Source organism: Ranitomeya imitator, chromosome 4, assembly GCF_032444005.1.
Source record: "Ranitomeya imitator isolate aRanImi1 chromosome 4, aRanImi1.pri, whole genome shotgun sequence".
Taxonomy (NCBI): Eukaryota; Metazoa; Chordata; class Amphibia; order Anura; family Dendrobatidae; genus Ranitomeya; species Ranitomeya imitator.
Genome location: NC_091285.1, coordinates 467,984,264 through 468,003,002, shown reverse-complemented (window position 1 = coordinate 468,003,002; position 18,739 = coordinate 467,984,264). Strand labels below are relative to the sequence as shown.

Here is an 18,739-nt window from a genome sequence, read left to right as displayed (position 1 = left end):
CCAGCACATTAACCCCTGGAACACTGCGATCAAATATGATTGCAGCGTTCCAGTGGCATAGGGAAGCACCTCCCTGCGTGCTTCCCTGAGACCCTCGGAACATAGCTCCACACAGTATAATGAGGGGCCCATAATACAGGAGTATAGGGGTGCATAAAGATATTTGGGGGTGCGCACAGGCACAGGATTGGCACATAGGGGTGCATATAGATATATGGGGTGCACACAGAAACAGGACAGGTGTACGGGGTACCCCCAGACACATGACAGGCATATAGGGGTGCATAGATATACAGGGGTGCACACAGACACATAGGACAAACATTGGGTGCATATAGATATATGGCGATGCACACACATATAGGACAGGCGTATAGGGGTGTATATAGATATATAGGGGTGCACACAGACACAGTACAGGCATTGGGTGCATATAGCTATATGGGGGTGCACACAGACAGGCATTTAGGGGTACATAAAGATATCTAGGGGTTCTCACTAGACCATATCTGCACCCACTTACAGGATCACACACGATACAGGGGTACAGACAATTGGTGGTCGCAGCACATATATGGCACTGTTTGGGGTCACTATTTACAGCATCTATCAGAGACAACAGCAGCAGCGCAAGTTAGTAAGTGCTGGGTACAGATAGTGCCCTGTGGGGGGGGACTTACCCAGTGCCAGGTGTAAAAGGGGCAACAACAGGGTGCTGAGCCCGGAGCAGCTCAACACTCCGATGCCGACCACGGTACCGCCATCTGCTTCACACGCCAGAGTGCAGACCAGGCATCCCCGGAGCCCTGCGTTGCTGCGGGCGCATTCCTTGTAAGAAGCCCTCAGCCACCAGGTGAGAAGAGCGGCAGTGCCGGGTGTATGAGCCTGAGCTCCGTGGCTCTGTTCTCACTGCCTGCAGCAGCCACAGCCTGGCATCAACTGCTCCTCCAGCCGCTGCCAGCCCCTCTGCCATCTTACGGGGCGCTCGGTGCCCTATATCCGTCATTCAGCCTCCGTCTCACGGAGCACACAGTCCCACTCGTGTCTGTGCCATCTCATGGAGAGCTCAGAGCCCAATCTCAGACAATCTCATGTAGCGTCCACTGCGCACGCCATTGTCGCTGATGGCAGGTGGGCCTCTTGCCTGCTCAGGGCCCCAGCACTTGCCCAGGTGCGCCGGGTGCTGTCGCCAACCCTGGCCATAGCAAACCATTGTGTTTTTGTGGGGAAAGATGGGAGAGTGGAACTGTGCACCTGCCAGGTCATGCCCTGTGTATGCCGCAGTTAGAGATTAACATCGGCATTTAACAGGTTAATAATGCCATCGGCAGCTATTAGAGTCAGGTCCTGGCTGCGTGTCGCAGCCTTTACCTGTTGGGTAAGGTGCTTCATACACCCACTCCTGACTTGCGCCGTACATATATGTAATGAGCACACTTGAAAACCTCTAATATTTTTTATTGCTTATCAGTGTTATGCTCTTATCACTGATTTTGAGAGATAAATATTTCTAAGTATACCATTTTTATTAATAAAGAAATACTTTTACATTTCTTGGGCCTGGTATTTTGATGATTTGTTACAAGTTTTCAAAACTGTGCCGAAATTAAGCGGGCCATACACATATGATGGATGATCACTGAGCACTGATTTGGCCATCGGCTATCTCATACACATGAGAGTTCAGCTAAATGAAACGTCCGTGTGCTTTCACAGAGGAAAACAACTCTGGTAGCAGCTTATCATCTGAATAACAGAAGAGTTCTGTGTTAATATTCAAACTGCCCTACACTTTGTCTCTCCCGACATTATCTCTCTCAGGTGAGAGTTGGGACATCATCTGTCGCGGGAGAGTCAAGACATCATCTTTCGGGGAAGAGTCAGGACATCGTCTGTGGGGGGAGAGTCCGGAGATTATCTGTTGGGGGAGAGTCGGGACATTATCTGTCAGGGGAGAATCGGGACACCATCTTTTAGTGGGAGAGTCAGTACATCATCTGTTAGGGGAGAGTCAGGACATCATCTGTTTAGGGGAGAATTGGGAAAACATCTGTCAGGAGAGAGTTGGGACACCATGTGTCCATCTTTTGGGGGAGAGTCGGGACATCATCTGTCCATCTGTTGGAGGAGAGTCGGGACATTATCTGTCAGGGGAGAATCGGCACACCATCTTTTGGTTGGAGAGTCGGTACATCATCTGTTAGTGGAGAGTCAGGACATTATCTGCTTAGGGGAGAATTGGGAAAACATCTGTCAGGAGAGAGTTGGGACACCATGTGTCCATCTGTTTGGGGAGAGTCAGGACATCATCTGTCCATCTGTTGGAGGAGAGTCGGGACATCATCTGTTGGGGGATAATTGGGACATCATCTCTAGGGGAGAATCAGGAGACAATTTGCTGGGGAGTTGACTGAACTCTCATTTGTCAATTAGGCTTGTGGGGTAGAGATCATTGCACACTTCATTAATGAATCCCTCCATAATATTTTCTACCCAATGTTGCATGAGAGAAATAAACTCTGATATGATTTGGACATGTCTCTGGATTAAATATAGTCATGCAGAGATTTTATTTTGTTTTTGTTTTTAGAGCAGACAACATCTATTACAAAGAAAACCCTTAAAGCATGTCTGCTACTGACAACAGTCATATCTGCTAAATTTTCTTACATTCAGAGCCATATCGCTGTTCAGTTTACAAATACAAGAACTTGCAGAGATCATTTTTATTAGGAATATTTTTCCTCTTAACCAGTACTGGTTGCCAGTACAAATCTTAAAATTCAATGATTGTGTCCTGCTTTAATTCTGTTTGTTAGGCAAGCAGATTATTCTGCCATTCAGATTCCTTTTATACATAAAATGTAGATGTCAATGACTGAATGCCGCACACCAGTGAGCACAGATACATGAAGATGGACTTCAATTTAGATCAAAAGTGTAGTATGTTAATAAACCCTCAGAGCAATGTGAATCTGCAGGTAATTGGACTGTCCTGTCCATGAAGGGCATCAAGGGAGTTTGTCTCGGCTGCTGTTTCCATAGCAATTAGGATCAGATTAGTGTTTTGTTCACAATCAGTAAGCGAGACAGACAGAGCCATGATGCTATGCTCATTGCACAGAAAATCAGGCCTTATGGTAGGCGAAATGCTCTAGATTCACTTCAAGTCTAGCTGCTGGTGTCTTTTTTTTTTTCCAAACACGGGCCTGATTTTTTCAGACAGAGGAATTACCAGTGCTTTATTACTCACTTCAGAAGAAGCCTGCACCATACAGCTCATAAAATGGAAGCAAAGTTCAAGGAAATTTGCTTTGCAGGTGGACGCTACAAATTATTTCCACTAGACAGGAGAAAATGAAAAAGATAATGCAACCATTTTTACACCGCATGCAGATGGTGACTTTTTATGTTACAGGTAAAACCAGCTTTTAAATAATGCAAATTGAGCCAGTATATATTCTCCAGATGTTATTGCTTATAGTTCCAGAACAATCTTCACGTAAGTACCATGCAGACAACTTACAAATGTACAGACCAAAATGTAGTGATGTCTCATACTACAGTATACACCCAACCAGGTTCAGACTGATTTACATGGAAATCCATGAAATAGGCTCAGATTTTAACCATATTATTCATCTCAACTAGAAATGAGTGAACCCTAATTAAAAGTCCTGGGTTTGTACCAGATAGTTAGTGTCCAGTGCAACACACCGAACATGGACTTCTCCTGGAAGTCCGATGCAATGCTCAGAGCTTCGGGAAAGAAAGAAAGAGCGAGAAATGGGGGTTGGGGTTCTGGCTCAAGTTAGGGTACAGTTCTGCTATCAGAACCGAACTTTTGAATAAAGTTTAGATTGGGTTCCAGAACCTGAACTTACCCGGGTCCGCTCATCCCTAGTCCCAACCACAATATGTAGTGTAGTAGGGATCAGTCTCACTTGCAATTTTATTACTATTGGTATTGGTATATTTTTGGATAATATTACAAATAACTAGTGTTGAGCGATACCTTCCGATAGTCGGAAATATCGGTATCGGATTGGATCGGCCGATATCCAAAAAATATCGGATATCGCCGATACCCGATACCAATGCAAGTCAATGGGACACAAATATCGGAATTAAAATAAGCCCTGTCCTTGTACATCCTGTTCCGGAGGGGGGAAGAGTGTGGCCGGTGCGTGGGCGGAGACTGCATGACTGTGTGGGACCGTGGAGGGTCTGTGCGTGCCTGGCGAGGGTCTATATGGGCCTTTCGGGGGTCTGTGCGGCCTGCCGGGGGTCTGTGCGGGCCTGCCGTGGGTCTGTACGGGCCTCTCGGGGGTCTGTACGGCCGGAAGGGTGTCTTTGCGGTCTGACAGGGGTCTGTACGGGCCTCTCTGGGGTCTGTGTGGCCTGCCGGGGGTCTGTGCGGCTATGCCTGCTACAATGGCAGTGATTGACACATTAGCCAATGATGGGACAGTAGTAGTCCCATCATTCGGCTAATGTGTTGAATGTAAAAAAAAAAATACTACATACAACATACTACATACATACAACATGCATACTACATACATACAACATACATACTACATACATACATACTACATACATACTACTTACATATTACATACATACTACATACATACTACTTACATACTACATACATACTGTACAACATACATACTACATACATACTACATACATACAGCATACTACATGCATACTACATACATACAACATACATACTACATACATACTACATGCATACATACATACTACATACATGCTACGTACAGTCATGGCCAAAAGTATTGACACCCCTGCAATTCTGAAAGATAATACTCAGTTTCTTCCTGAAAATGATTGTAATCACAAATTCTTTGGTATCATTATCTTTATTTAATTTGTCTTAAATGAAAAAACACATAAGAAAATGAAGCAAAAAGCAAAACATTGATCATTTCACACAAAACTCCAAAAATGGGCCAGACAAAAGTATTGGCACCCTCAGCCTAATACTTGGTCATGCACAGACCCCGCCCGCACACACAGACGCAGTCTCCGCCCACGCCCCACCCACACTCCATTATAGTGCATCATCGCACTATAGGAACTTTCAATTCCGGTATCCGATATCTTAAAAATATCGGAACTCAGTATCGGAAATCCGATACAGCGAATATCGGCCGATACCCGGATTGCTCAACACTACAAATAACCCGTAAATTCTTATAGCTACGACTGATGCATTTAATGGAAAAAAAATAATGTGGACAACATGTTGGCTCAGTAGTTAACTCTGTTACGTGACAGTGCTGAGTTCTTGGATTCAAATCCTACTGAGGACATTTGCAAGAAGTTGGTATGTTCTTCCCATGTTTGTGGCTTTCTTCTAGTTGCTCCGGTACCTGCCTGCCTGTGTCTTTGCCGTGTCCGCTGCCAGTCGAGTCCGTTGCCTGCTCCTGTCCTAGCATTCCATCCCCAGTGGGATCAACAGCCACAGACACCACCCTTGAGTGGTACCTGGCAGCTATCTGCCGCACAAGAATGACCTCAGCATCAGAGACTCCAGTGAACACCAAGGTAGCTGCTTAGTCATGCCCCTTCCAGGGTAGTCTGGATTGTGGCAGAGTGGGGCCATAATCCCCTCACTCACGCCACCCAGTCAGGGCGTGAGCGTAACACCAGTCAATTTGTTGTAAAAAACAAAGTCCTTTTTACTAACAAACTAGATACCGTAAATGGCAGATAATAGTAGGAAATAAAGTTGCTGTTCTCTACTGTACAACAAAGAGGCACATTCTTGATCGTTACTAATGGCAACACAGTACTTGTGTTGAACGTTACTGTAGATTTACAGGTTAAGCTGAGGACCTCCATAATACCAATGTAGTGCCACCCGGGACAATGTGTTTTGCTGTGACTACTACACTCTGACTAAAGTTACTGGGAACAGATGTAAAGGAGACTCTCCCGCTGTCTTCTTTCAATATGTGCCCAACCCCACTGACACAATTTCACTGACCACAGCTTTCAGCCCTGTCCAACACTAAAGACGTTTCCAACAGTCTCTTAATATTCTTCTGCTGTAGGTCCCCCGACTTGCCTGTTTAAGGGAGAATAATGCTGCCACTGAAGCTCTTTTGCAGAAACTTGCTTCTTTTTCACTGGTTCCCTCCCACACACACCCAATAGGGAATGTCTTCCTCTCTGAGCGTGTTCTTTCTTATGTCTCTGTCACCAACAACTACAGTGCCTTGCGAAAGCATTCATCTCCCTGGAACTTTTCAACCTTTTCCCATATATCATGCTTCAAACATAAAGATACCAAATATAATTTTTTGGTGAAGAATCAAAAAAAGTGGAACACAATTGTGAAGTTGAATGAAATTTATTGGTTATTTTAAATTTTTGTGGAAATTCAAAAACTGAAAAGTGGGGCGTGCAATAGGGTTGAGCGACTTTTGTTTTTATAGGATCGGGTCGGATTTCACGAAACCCGACTTTTTCAAAAGTCGGGTCGAGTGAAATCGGCCGATCCTATAGAAAAGTCGGGGTCGGGGTCGGCTGAAACACGAAACCCAATGCAGTGCATTGGGTTTCTAATGGTTCCCAGGGTCTGAAGGAGAGGAAATGCTCCTTTAGGCCCTGCGATCCATATTAATGTGTAAAATAAAGAATAAAAATAAAAAATATTGTTATACTCACCCTCGGACGCGTCCTGGTTTTAACCGGGAGCCTTCCTTCCTAAGAATGAGCACCTGAAGGACCTTTCGATGACGTCGCGGCTTGTGATTGGTCACGTGAGCGGTCACATGGGCGTCACGCGACCAATCACAAGCCGCGGCGTCATTGAAAGGTCCTTCAAGCGCTGATTCTTAGGAAGGAAGGCTGCGGGTTAGAACCAGGGCGCGTCCGAGGGTGAGTATATACCTATTAGGAATATACTATTCCTATTAGGAATATACTCACCCTCGGACGCGCCCTGGTGATTGGTTGCGTGACGCCCATGTGACCGCTCACGCGACTAATCACAAGCCGCGACATCATCAAAAGGAAGGAAGGCTCCCGGTTACAACCAGGGCGCGTCCGAGGGTGAGTATAGCAATATTTTTTATTTTTATTCTTTATTTTACACTTAAATCTGAATTCCGATACTGATTCCCGATATCTTAAACATATCGAGAATCGGTATCGGAATTCTGATTCCAGATCAGAAGATCGCCGACCTCATGGCCGACCCCACACAGGGGTCGGGTCGGGTTTCATGAAACCCGACTTTGCCAAACGTCGGCGACTTCTGAATCTGGCCGACCCGTTTCGCTCAACCCTAGCGTGCAATATTATTCGTCCCCTTTACTTTCATTGCAGCAAACTCACTCCAGAAGTTCATTGTGTATCTCTGAATGATCCAATGTTGTCCTAAATGCCTAATGATGATAAATATTATCCACCTGTGTGTAATCAAGTCTCTGTATAAATGCACCTGTTCTGTGATAGTTTCAGTGTTCTGTTTAAAGCACGGAAAGCATCATGAAGACCAAGGAACACAAAAGGCAAGTCCATGATACCGGTGTGGAGAAGTTTAAAGCCAGATTTAGATACAAAATGATTTCCAAAACTTTGAACATCCCAAGGAGCACTGTGCAAGTGATCATATTGAAATACCACTGCAAATCTACCAAGACCCGGCTGTCCCTCTAAATTTTAATCTCAAACAAGGAGAAGACTGATCAGAGATGCAGCCAAGAGGCCCATGATCACTTTGGATGAACTGCAGAGATCTACAGTTGAGGTGGGACAGTCTGTCTATAGGACAACAATCAGTTGTACACTGCACAAATGAGGCCTTTATGGAAGAGTGGCAAGAAGAAAGCAATTTCTCAAAGATATCCATAAATGTGTCATTTAAAGTTTGCAACAAGCCACCTGGGAGACACACCAAACATGTGGAAGAAGGAGCTCTGGTCAGATGAAACCAAATTCAAACTTTTTGGCAACAATGCCAAACAATATGTTTGGCATAAAAGCAACACAGCTCATCACCCTGAACACACCATCTCCACTGTCAAACTTGGTGGTGGCAGCATCGTGGTTTGGGCCTGATTTTCTTCAGCAGGGACAGGGAAGATGGTTAAAATTGATGGGAAGATGGATGGAGCCAAACACAGGACCATTCTTGAAGAAAACCTGTTGGAGTCTGCAAAAGACCTGAGACTGGGACGGAGATTTGTCTTCCATCAAGACAATGATCCCAAACGTAAAACAAAATCTGCAATGGAATGGTTCACAAATGAACGTATCCAGGTGTTAGAATGGCCAAGTCAAAGTCCAGACCTCAATCCAATCGACAATCTGGGGAAAGAGCTGAAAACTGCTGTTCACAAACTATCTCCATCAAACCTCACTGAGCTCGAGCTGTTTGCCAAGGAAGAAGAATTTCAGTTTCTCGATGTACAAAACTGATAGAGACACACCCCAAGCGACTTGCAGCTGTAATCACAGCAAAAGATGGTGCAACAAAGTATTAAGTTAAAGGGGCTGAATAACATTGCATGCCCCACTTTTCAGTTTTTGATTTTCCACAAAAATTTAAAATAACCAATAAATTTCATTCAACTTCACAATTGTGTTCCACTTGTTGATTCTTTACCAAAAATTTACAATTGGTATCTTTGTTTGAAGCAAGTCCCTAATCCTCCCTCCCAACTATGGGCCAGTCCTGCAGTAAACCCTGTCACTCCTGACTATCAAGAACTGCAGCCGCCCGGAGGATAATATATATATATATATATATATATATATATATATATATTACAGTACAATACATTTTCATAGACAAATGCATAATACAGCTTACTGTAGAAGAACATTTATGAAGGTCTGCACACCAGAACTGTGCCACCAAAAAGCAGCACATTTTTGTGCATGCTCCACTCCATATGGCAAATATTTGCTATCATAAATCAAAGTGCATTTGCACTGGATTTAAACTTAGTTCTGCATGCACCACTCAAGATGTGATAAATTATTAAAAAGCCTCTTAAAGGGAATCTGTCACCCCAAAAATCGTATATGAGCTAAGGCCACCGGCATCAGGAGCTTATCTACAGAATTCTGTAATGCTATAGATAAGCCCCCGATGTAACCTGAAAGATAAGAAAAACAGGTTATATTATACTCACTCAGGGGCGGTCCCGCCGTTGTCTGGTCCGATGGGCTTTGCGGTCCAATGGGTGTCGCGGTCCGGGTCCGGTGCCTCCTATCTTCATACGATGGCGTCCTCTTCTTGTCTTCCTGCCACAGCTCCGGCGCAGGCATACTGTGTCTGCCATGTTGAGGGTAGAGCAAAGTACTGCAGTGTGTAGGCGCCGGGCCTCTCTGACCTTTCCCGCAGCCTGCGCACTGCAGTACTTTGCTCTACCCTCAACAGGGCAGACAAAGTACACCTGCGCCTGAGCCACGGCAGGAAGACAAGAAGAGGACGTCATCGTATGAAGATAGGAAGCGCCGGACCGCGACGCCCATCTGACCGAACCGCACCGGGACCGCCCCAGGACCGCCCCTGGGTGAGTAAAATATAACCTGTTTTTCTTATCTTTCAGGTTACATCGGGGGCTTATCTACAGCATTAGAGAATGCTGTAGATGAGCCCCTGATGCCGGTGGCTTTAGCTCATATACGATTTTTGGGGTGACAGATTCCCTTTAATAATTTTGTAGTCAACATATGAAATGCAGCTCTTAATTGTTCTTAAGCAGTTAAGATGACCTGCACTTTAAGCGGTTTATTTATTGTTCTGCAGAAATTTTAATTACATGCAGATCTGTGGGGACCTGGATCCTGAGGACCTCAAAAATAACCCAAAAGACCCCAGAGATTTGCACAGCTTAGGAGACAGGAGTGCACAGTTTCTACCTCAACCTGCATACAAAACAGATTAGAGATTAAATAGAAAGTTTATTTTTTACTTTGTACCTGTAGCCCATGCTTTCTGCTGAATCTGTAATCTGCTCTGTGTACGTGCTCAAGAAAGATATGTGCGCTCCTGTCTCCTTATCTCAGCCTTTCTCGAGGGTGTTTTCAATTGGTGGTGGGGGGGGGGGGGTGTCTCAGGATGTGGCACCATACTGATTTGTAAGTAATTAAAGTACCTTAAAAATCTTTAAAAAATGCTGAAAGTTTAGTTATTGTTGAAATTAGTATCTTAGGCATACATACATCTGAGCAATGGTCATTTCATGTGAATGCCCACTTTCTATTGGCCCACCAAATGGCCACCTTTCAGCTAAATGCATCTCTGACATACTAATTTAACAGCACTAACAATTTATATTCAATGCTTTTTGCTGGTCTCGTAAGTACAGAAAGTAGTAGAAAGAAGTTCTTTAGTACTTCTATGGCTTTATTTCATTCAATTGGAAATCAGCTAGGTTTGTTCTTTTCCCTTTTCATTGGCTGTTTTATATTGGAGAAAGGTGAATAGTTGACTTCGTGGGTAGATTTTGAACCACTTGTATACAAATTTCATGACATCCACGACTAGCATTTTAATATAGAGTCAATTTCCTGATTTAACTCTATGAAAATATTTCATGGGACTTATAATTAAAACTGTTAAAATAATAACTGAATGTAACATTCATCTAGTTCTGTAAAGTAACTGGGCTAGATCTTAAGAGCTGTTGATTTTTTCTTCTTCTTTTTTTGTGGATTTGCAGCAACACGATTAGTACTTAGAAAGAGGCTGCTAAAGCAATAGGACATTTACACTTCATTGATCCATGTTCCAGCTGTTAGCTAGAAGCCCTCCTGGAGTAGCAGCCAGAGATTGTTCCTAAATTGACATGGTAAACAATTATCCACTTCTAATAATACAAGTCCTGTGTTAATCATCAACCAAATGAACAAATGATGGTTTCAAGAGTGGTTGAAAAATAGGCTGATATTTAATATGCATATGCTGCCTATGAATTAGACACATTTGAAAGATGTCATATTTAGTCTGCAAAATAATAGAGGAAAAGCAAATATGTACTTTGCAGTATAATTTGCAGTGTGAAGAAACAGAGTTCAGTCTTGTCATTGGGTCTATCTTAGATAACAATAACAAATGCAAGAATTACTAATTCATTAATGTATTAAATGTAAAAGGCAAATTATCTGCCTGAGAGCAGATTTTTATTAAAGTAATTTATCGCTAGTGTTTTCCCAATTGTTGACCCAAAAACAAGTTAAAAGAAGTTAAATTTACCATGAACCCAAATTAGCACACATGTAAGAAAAACTTGGGGATACATGTTTCTCTATACAGTTGTAACAGGGGCCAGCGAGGTAGTCGTGGCTGAAGGTGGTAGTACTTGCACACCCTGGTCCTCCATTACATAAATACATTGTCCCTTCTGTTGTGTGGGGGATGGCTCACTTACGTGCACATCCGAGTTCTTTCCAATCTGTTGAGTGTTTCTTTTCTCAAATATCGTGCAATGACAGGCAGAGTCCAAATTCATTTTCAAACTAACAACTTTACTTATTTCTTGTCTCAGCTCGTCCAGGTCAATCACAGGTACAACACAGGATCCTTCACACATCATAACCTTTCCTTTCCCTGTGCCATCAAGTACACCCCCAGAAATATTGCAGGGTCATACCGTTATCTCCGATACCCCACCGTTCTGTCTGGCCAGCCTAACTACCTTCAGGAGCTCCCTGTCCGTTTCGCGCCAGACGTTTAGGCGTCTTCCCATGTACTTTACTGCAACCATGTTGAAGCTGTCCTGTATTCCTTTGTCTCCCAAATTACCGTTGCTCCCATGCCCTGAACGAGCTGGGCTCCTTTACTTTAACATTGTGGAACACCTGCTAGGGCCGTGGGGTACTCGGGCAGGGTCTAACGGTTCTTAAGGGGGTGGTCACGGCAGCAGTGGCCCTGGGCGTCCAATAAAAGTCAATTAAAGGGGAAAGTAAAGTTTATAAGTGGCGTGTTTGTGGTGCCACCAGTGGTGTTCGGCAATAAGGAGATGACCGATGCTGCGGTTCAGGTCCACTGGGGTAGTTGGTGACACAGCAGGGATGTTACAGCTCTCCACGGGTAGAGCTAGGCCCCAGGGCAGTAAAGGAGAAAGGAGTTCAAGTCAATGATGGCAAATGTTGTAGTGCAGGGCAGGTGATGCAGTAAATACTGTAATTTTGAGGACATAGCAGGGTGCAGTTTCCACACTTTACTCACAGTTCTTACATGCAGTCCCTAGCCGTGTGCTGAGTCCTCTGGGTCTGTGGTCCAGCCAGCTCTCAGGTAATTTGGGTTTGCTTTCCCAAGACTCCCTTTCTTATGTTCCTTTCCTGGTCATCTCTCTACACTGGCTTCGCCCTCCTGCCCTGCACCTCACAAACAGTGTCCCAAGCCAGCAGTCTCGGATCCCATCGGGCAATGTCCTCCTGGTCACCTTGATCCTATGCGGCTGCCTTTTCGACAAATGTGTGTGGCTGTGGCACTAACAGTTTCCACAGCCTCCAATTTTCTAGCTGAGCCTTAAAGTTCCTCCACTAGTCTAGGGTCTGGTTAGCCCTCTGGGACCTGGTCCTTCCACCCAACTACAGTCAGCGTGGATTCTGGTGCCCAGGGTGGATTCCTCAGTTCCCTGGCCCCTGGGACCCCTTCTCCCTCTCTCAGGAACTTCTTCCTTCACGTCTGCTCTCCTTGACTCCTCCTCACCAACTCCCTAACTCACGAACTAACTCCTCCCTCTAGTTACCATGACAACACCCCACAACTGACACTCTCTCCACCCACACCCTCTACCTCGTTCCCCCTCCAGCCTGAGATGGGGCCCTCCCTCAATAGGGTCTGTCCAGATCCCCTAACCTGGAGTGGTGTGGTGTTGGATGCTAGTGTGTGAGTCTCGGGTTGTGCCCCCTCCTTACCCGAGAGCAGAGTACCACATCTCTGGCTGAGGTGCAGTACCTCTGTGGCGACTGGACCTCAGGGGCGCCACAATTGCGTGACACAACTGCCCTGTCTGGTCTCCCAGGCTCTACTGCCTCAATACAGGAAGCCCTCTCTATCTTATACAGTTGGCTAGAGTTGAGTGACCTTGACCTTTTTAGAGTCGAGCCGGGTTTCGCGAAACCCGACTATCTCAAAAGTCGGCCGATTATGACGTAAAGTCGGGATCGACTGAAACACGAAACCCAATGCAAGTCAATGGGTCAGCATAGTCGGCAGTGAGTGGGGGCCAGGAAAACACCTAGAGTGCCCATTTTAATGTCAAAACCATCCATTTTTCTTAATGAAGCTTGTCAAGCGTAATTTACCTTATAATAATTGGAAGGCATTTGAAATTGGGGGTCATTTGGCTAAAGTTGTGGTGGGTAGGGCTGGTTCAAGTAATTAGTGGGCCCAGGAAATCTGGACCACGTCATGGCAGTGGAGCAGGGAGAGGTAAGTATTTCAACTTTGCAAGTGCTGTGAACCTGAGCAAGCAGGGGGGGCCCACTCGTTGGCATTGGCACTGGCACAGGGCCCCTCAAAGTACAGCGGTGTGTTTGCACGGCGGGGGCGCCTCCCACCGGCAGCAACACTTTTGCGTACTATGAGAGGCCCTGTGCCAGTGACGTCGCCAACTAGTATTCCTCCCCCCACCTGATGAAGGAACCTGCACTTTCATCTGCACCTTCCACTTTGTCCCCGTGTAAGGTGGTATGGTATGCGGGAAGAGCAACCTGACTTTCAGCAGGGTCACAATGTTGTTGTGTAGCGTGCACGGGGAATGTTGCGTTATGGGTCAATGTACCAGCAGACTCATCTATCACTGGCTGGGCAATGGGCAGGATGAGGAGGAAACACAGATATAGGCCCAAAGAATAAAGTTGGCTAAATGCAGTTCAAAATTGGTAACACAGGAATAACCAGGGGGCATTGCAGTGGAGGACAACTGGAATGAGAGGCTGACACAGAGAGTAGGCCCAAATCAGTAAGTAGTCGAAATGCAGTTCAAAATTGGCAACCGTAGTAAACAGGCGGCACAGCTTTGTTCAGTGGAGGAGAACAGCAAGGAGTGGCAGACACCGATAGTAGGCCCCAACCCAACTAGTAGGCCAAATGCAGTCTAACATTAACAACTACTTAACGAGCGCCTGAAAACGGAATTTCAGGACAGGAAACCAGGAGAACAGCAAGGAGCGGCAGACACTGTTAGTAGGCCCCAAACCAACTAGTACGCCAAATGCAGTTGTTCCATTTAACCACAATTTAACGAGAGCCTGAAGATAGAAGCTCAGGAAAGGCAACCTGGAGAACACCTTGGAGTGGAACACACCATCTCTCTCCACCCCATACCCATTTTGTAGGCCTAATGCAGTGTAGTTTTCTACAACTACTAAACGAGAGTCGGAAGACCGAAGCAATGGCAAGGAAACCTGGGGAACACCTTGGAGTGTAACACACCATCTCTCTCCACCCCATACCCAATTTGTAGGCCTAATGCAGCCTACTTTCCGACAACTACTAAACGAGAGCATGAAGATCGAAGCTCAGGAAAGGCAACCTGGGGAACACCTTGGAGTGTAACACACTCTCTCTCTACACCACGGAAGGGCTGATTCTTAGGAAGGAAGGCTGTCGGAAAGAAGCAGGGCGCGTCCGAGGGTGATTATATTCTTATTAGGTATATACTCACCCTCGGACGCGCCCTGCTTCTTTATTTGTAATGAATGTTTATTTGCAATGTGGTTTTGACTTACTCTATTTTTTTGGAAAATAAAGATTTTATTATTTTCATTGTTTTGCATCTTCTTGGCAATAATATAAAGAAGACGCGACAGGACAACACTCGGTGGATGCCATATCTGTGTTTTAAATTGAAAAAAACTTTCAGTTAACTACTTGCAGGAGAAAGTTATTGTAGCTGGTGGCCATTTTTAGTACTGTACCAGATTTTTGTTGTATGTGTTTGTTTTTAATGTTAAAATGTCTGCATTTGATATCTCTCCAGTATTTTCTTTTTTATAAGCAAAATACTTATTTTTATATTTTCTAATGTTGGTTCAAGGGGTACACGGGCAGCAGTAGACAGGTCAGTGGAGGCCTAGTGGAAGGAGGGACCGCAGACAGGCTTCGAAGGCCTAACATAATAAATTGGGCTGGCTGTAGGCAATTTAAAATTTGTTCCAGGGGAACACGGGCAGCAGTGGCCTGGTCTGTGTAGTAGTAGTGGAAAGAACGGGCCGCAGACAGGCTTCGAAGGCCTAACATAACAAAAATTGGGCTGTAGGCAATTTAAAATTGGTTCCAGGGGAACACGGGCAGCAGTAGACAGGTCAGTGGAGGCCTAGTGGAAGGAGTGACCGCAGACAGGCTTCGAAGGCCTAACATAAGAAAAATGTCAATACAATGGTATTGACAGTGCCAGGCATTGAAGGATGTCAGCGCATAGACTAAACATTGGTGGAGCTGTGAGAGAAAATTTTGCAAGTGGTAGAGCACTGTTTGAGCTGGGGGGGGGGACTGTTTTGTGGCCGGCGGTACAGGCCCAGGGCCCCTCATATTACAACGGTGTGTCTGACGTTGGGTGCGCACCACCACCGCCAGACACTTTATTGTACTATGAGGGACCTAGTGGCAGTGCCGTCGACCAAAAGCGGGCACACCCACCTCCTCAGACAAACAGTACTCTCACGGGTGCTGGCGCCAAGTGGCGATACCACGGCCCCGTGTGGGGACTTTGGCCATTTAGGGAGGTGTTAACATGTCGGATGCTGGACAATCAGGTGCTGCAAATTACGAGATTGGAAAAGTCGTTCAGAATAGTCCACAGGCAAGACCTTTACATAGGAAAGCTAGGTGTCAGCTGGGCAAGGTGGGGCAAAAGATTTCGAAATCCAGTTGTGGTTCATTTTAATAAAGGTTAGATCATCTACATTTTGGGTAGCCAGACGAGTCCTTTTTTCTGTTAGTATTGAACCTGCAGCACTGAATACTCTTTCTGATAGGACACTAGTTGCCGGGCAAGCAAGCTCCTGCAATGCATATTCTGCCAATTCTGGCCAGGTGTCTAATTTTGATGCCCAGTAATCAAATGGGAATGACGGTTGAGGGAGAACGTCGATAAGGGATGAAAAATAGTTAGTAACCATACTGGACAAATGTCTCCTGTCACTTTGAATTGATGCTGCAGTACCTGTCCTGTCTGCGGTCATAGCAAAATCACTCCACAACCTGGTCAGAAAACCCCTCTGGCCAACGCCACTTCTGATTTCTGCCCCTCTAACACCTCTGGTCTGCTGGCCCCTGCAGCTCGTGTTAGAACGATCATGGGCGCTGTGTGCAGGGAATGCCAGAAGCAAACGGTCAACAAGAGTTGATTGTTTGGTTGCTAATATTAGTTCCAAGTTCTCATGTGGCATTATATTTTGCAATTTGCCTTTATAGCGAGGATCAAGGAGGCAGGCCAACCAGTAATCGTCATCGTTCATCATTTTAGTAATGGGTGTGTCCCTTTTGAGGATACGTAAGGCATAATCCGCCATGTGGCCCAAAGTTCCAGTTCTCAAATCTGTGGTTGTGCTTGGTTGAGGGGCAGTTTCAGGCAAATCCACGTCACTTGTTTCCCTCCAAAAACCAGAACCCGGCCTTGCCGCGCCAACAATTTCCACTGGCCCCGGAAAAGCTTCCTCATTAAAAATATAATCATCCCCATCATCCTCCTCGTCCTCCTCCTCCTGTTCGCCCGCTACCTCGTCCTGTACACTGCCCTGGCCAGACAATGGCTGACTGTCATCAAGGCTTTCCTCTTCCTCAGCTGCAGACGCCTGATCCTTTATGTGCGTCAAACTTTGAATCAGCAGACGCATTAGGGGGATGCTCATGCTTATTATGGCGTTGTCTGCACTAACCAGCCGTGTGCATTCCTCAAAACACTGAAGGACTTGACACATGTCTTGAATCTTCGACCACTGCACACCTGACAACTCCATGTCTGCCATCCTACTGCCTGCCCGTGTATGTGTATCCTCCCACAAAAACATAACAGCCCGCCTCTGTTCACACAGTCTCTGAAGCATGTGCAGTGTTGAGTTCCACCTTGTTGCAACGTCTATGATTAGGCGATGCTGGGGAAGGTTCAAAGAACGCAGATAGGTCTGCATACGGCTGGAGTGTACGGGCGAACGGCGGATATGTGAGCAAAGTCCACGCACTTTGAGGAGCAGGTCGGATAACCCCGGATAACTTTTCAGGAAGCACTGCACCTCCAGGTTTAAGGTGTGAGCCAGGCAAGGAATGTGTTTCAGTTGGGAAAGGGAGATGGCAGCCATGAAATTCCTTCCGTTATCACTCACTACCTTGCCTGCCTCAAGATCTACAGTGCCCAGCCACGACTGCGTTTCTTTCTGCAAGAACTCTGACAGAACTTCAGCGGTGTGTCTGTTGTCGCCCAAACAGTTCATAGCCAATACAGCCTGCTGACGTTTGCCAGTAGCTGCCCCATAATGGGAGACCTGGTGTGCAACAGTGGCAGCTGCGGATGGAGTGGTTGTGCGACTGCGGTCTGTGGACGAGGTCTCGCTTCTGCAGGAGGACGAGGAGGAGGAGGAGGGGGTGCGAACGGCTACAGCCAACTGTTTCCTAGACCGTGGGCTAGGCAGAACTGTCCCAAACTTGCTGTCCCCTGTGGACCCTGCATCCAGCACATTTACCCAGTGTGCCGTGATGGACACGTAACGTCCCTGGCCATGCCTACTGGTCCATGCATCTGTTGTCAGGTGCACCTTTGTGCTCACAGATTGCCTGAGTGCATGGACGATGCGCTCTTTAACATGCTGGTGGAGGGCTGGGATGGCTTTTCTGGAAAAAAAGTGTCGACTGGGTAGCTCGTAGCGTGGTACAGCGTAGTCCATCAGGGCTTTGAAAGCTTTGCTTTCAACTAACCGGTAGGGCATCATCTCTAACGAGATTAGTCTAGCTATGTGGGCGTTCAAACCCTGTGTACGCGGATGCGAGGCTAAGTACTTCCTTTTTCTAACCATAGTCTCATGTAGGGTGAGCTGGACTGGAGAGCTGGAGATCGTGGAACTAGCGGGGGTGCCGGTGGACATGGCAGACTGAGAGACGGTGGGAGATGGTATTGTTGCCGCCGGTGCCCTAGATGCAGTGTTTCCTACTACGAAACTGGTGATTCCCTGACCCTGACTGCTTTGGCCTGGCAAAGAAACCTGCACAGATACTGCAGGTGGTGCAGAAAATGGTGGCCCTACACTGCCGGAAGGGATGTTGCGTTGATGACTAGCTTCATTGGCCGAGGGTGCTACAACCTTAAGGGACGTTTGGTAGTTAGTCCAAGCTTGCAAATGCATGGTGGTTAAATGTCTATGCATGCAACTTGTATTGAGACTTTTCAGATTCTGCCCTCTGCTTAAGGTAGTTGAACATTTTTGACAGATGACTTTGCGCTGATCAATTGGATGTTGTTTAAAAAAATGCCAGACTGCACTCTTTCTAGCATCGGATACCTTTTCAGGCATTGCAGACTGAGCTTTAACCGGTTGGCCACGCTGTCCTCCAACAGGTTTTGACTTTGCCACGCGTTTTGGGCAAGATACGGGCCCGGCAGATGGAACCTGTTGCGATGTTGATGCCTACTGCGGCCCCTCCTCCTCCGCTTCAGAACTGCTGCCGCCTGCACCCTGTTCCCCCAATGGCTGCCAAGCGGGGTCAAGAACTGGGTCATCTATTACCTCTTCTTGTAGCTCG

At 46.1% G+C, this 18,739-nt stretch overlaps 1 protein-coding gene across 4 annotated transcripts in view; it reads left to right on the top strand.

Moving 5' to 3' along the window:
• Positions 1 to 18,739, top strand: part of ENTREP2 (endosomal transmembrane epsin interactor 2) — a 1,647,307-nt gene that overhangs the window by 292,499 nt on the left and 1,336,069 nt on the right. The gene's annotated exons all lie outside the window — the stretch shown is intronic.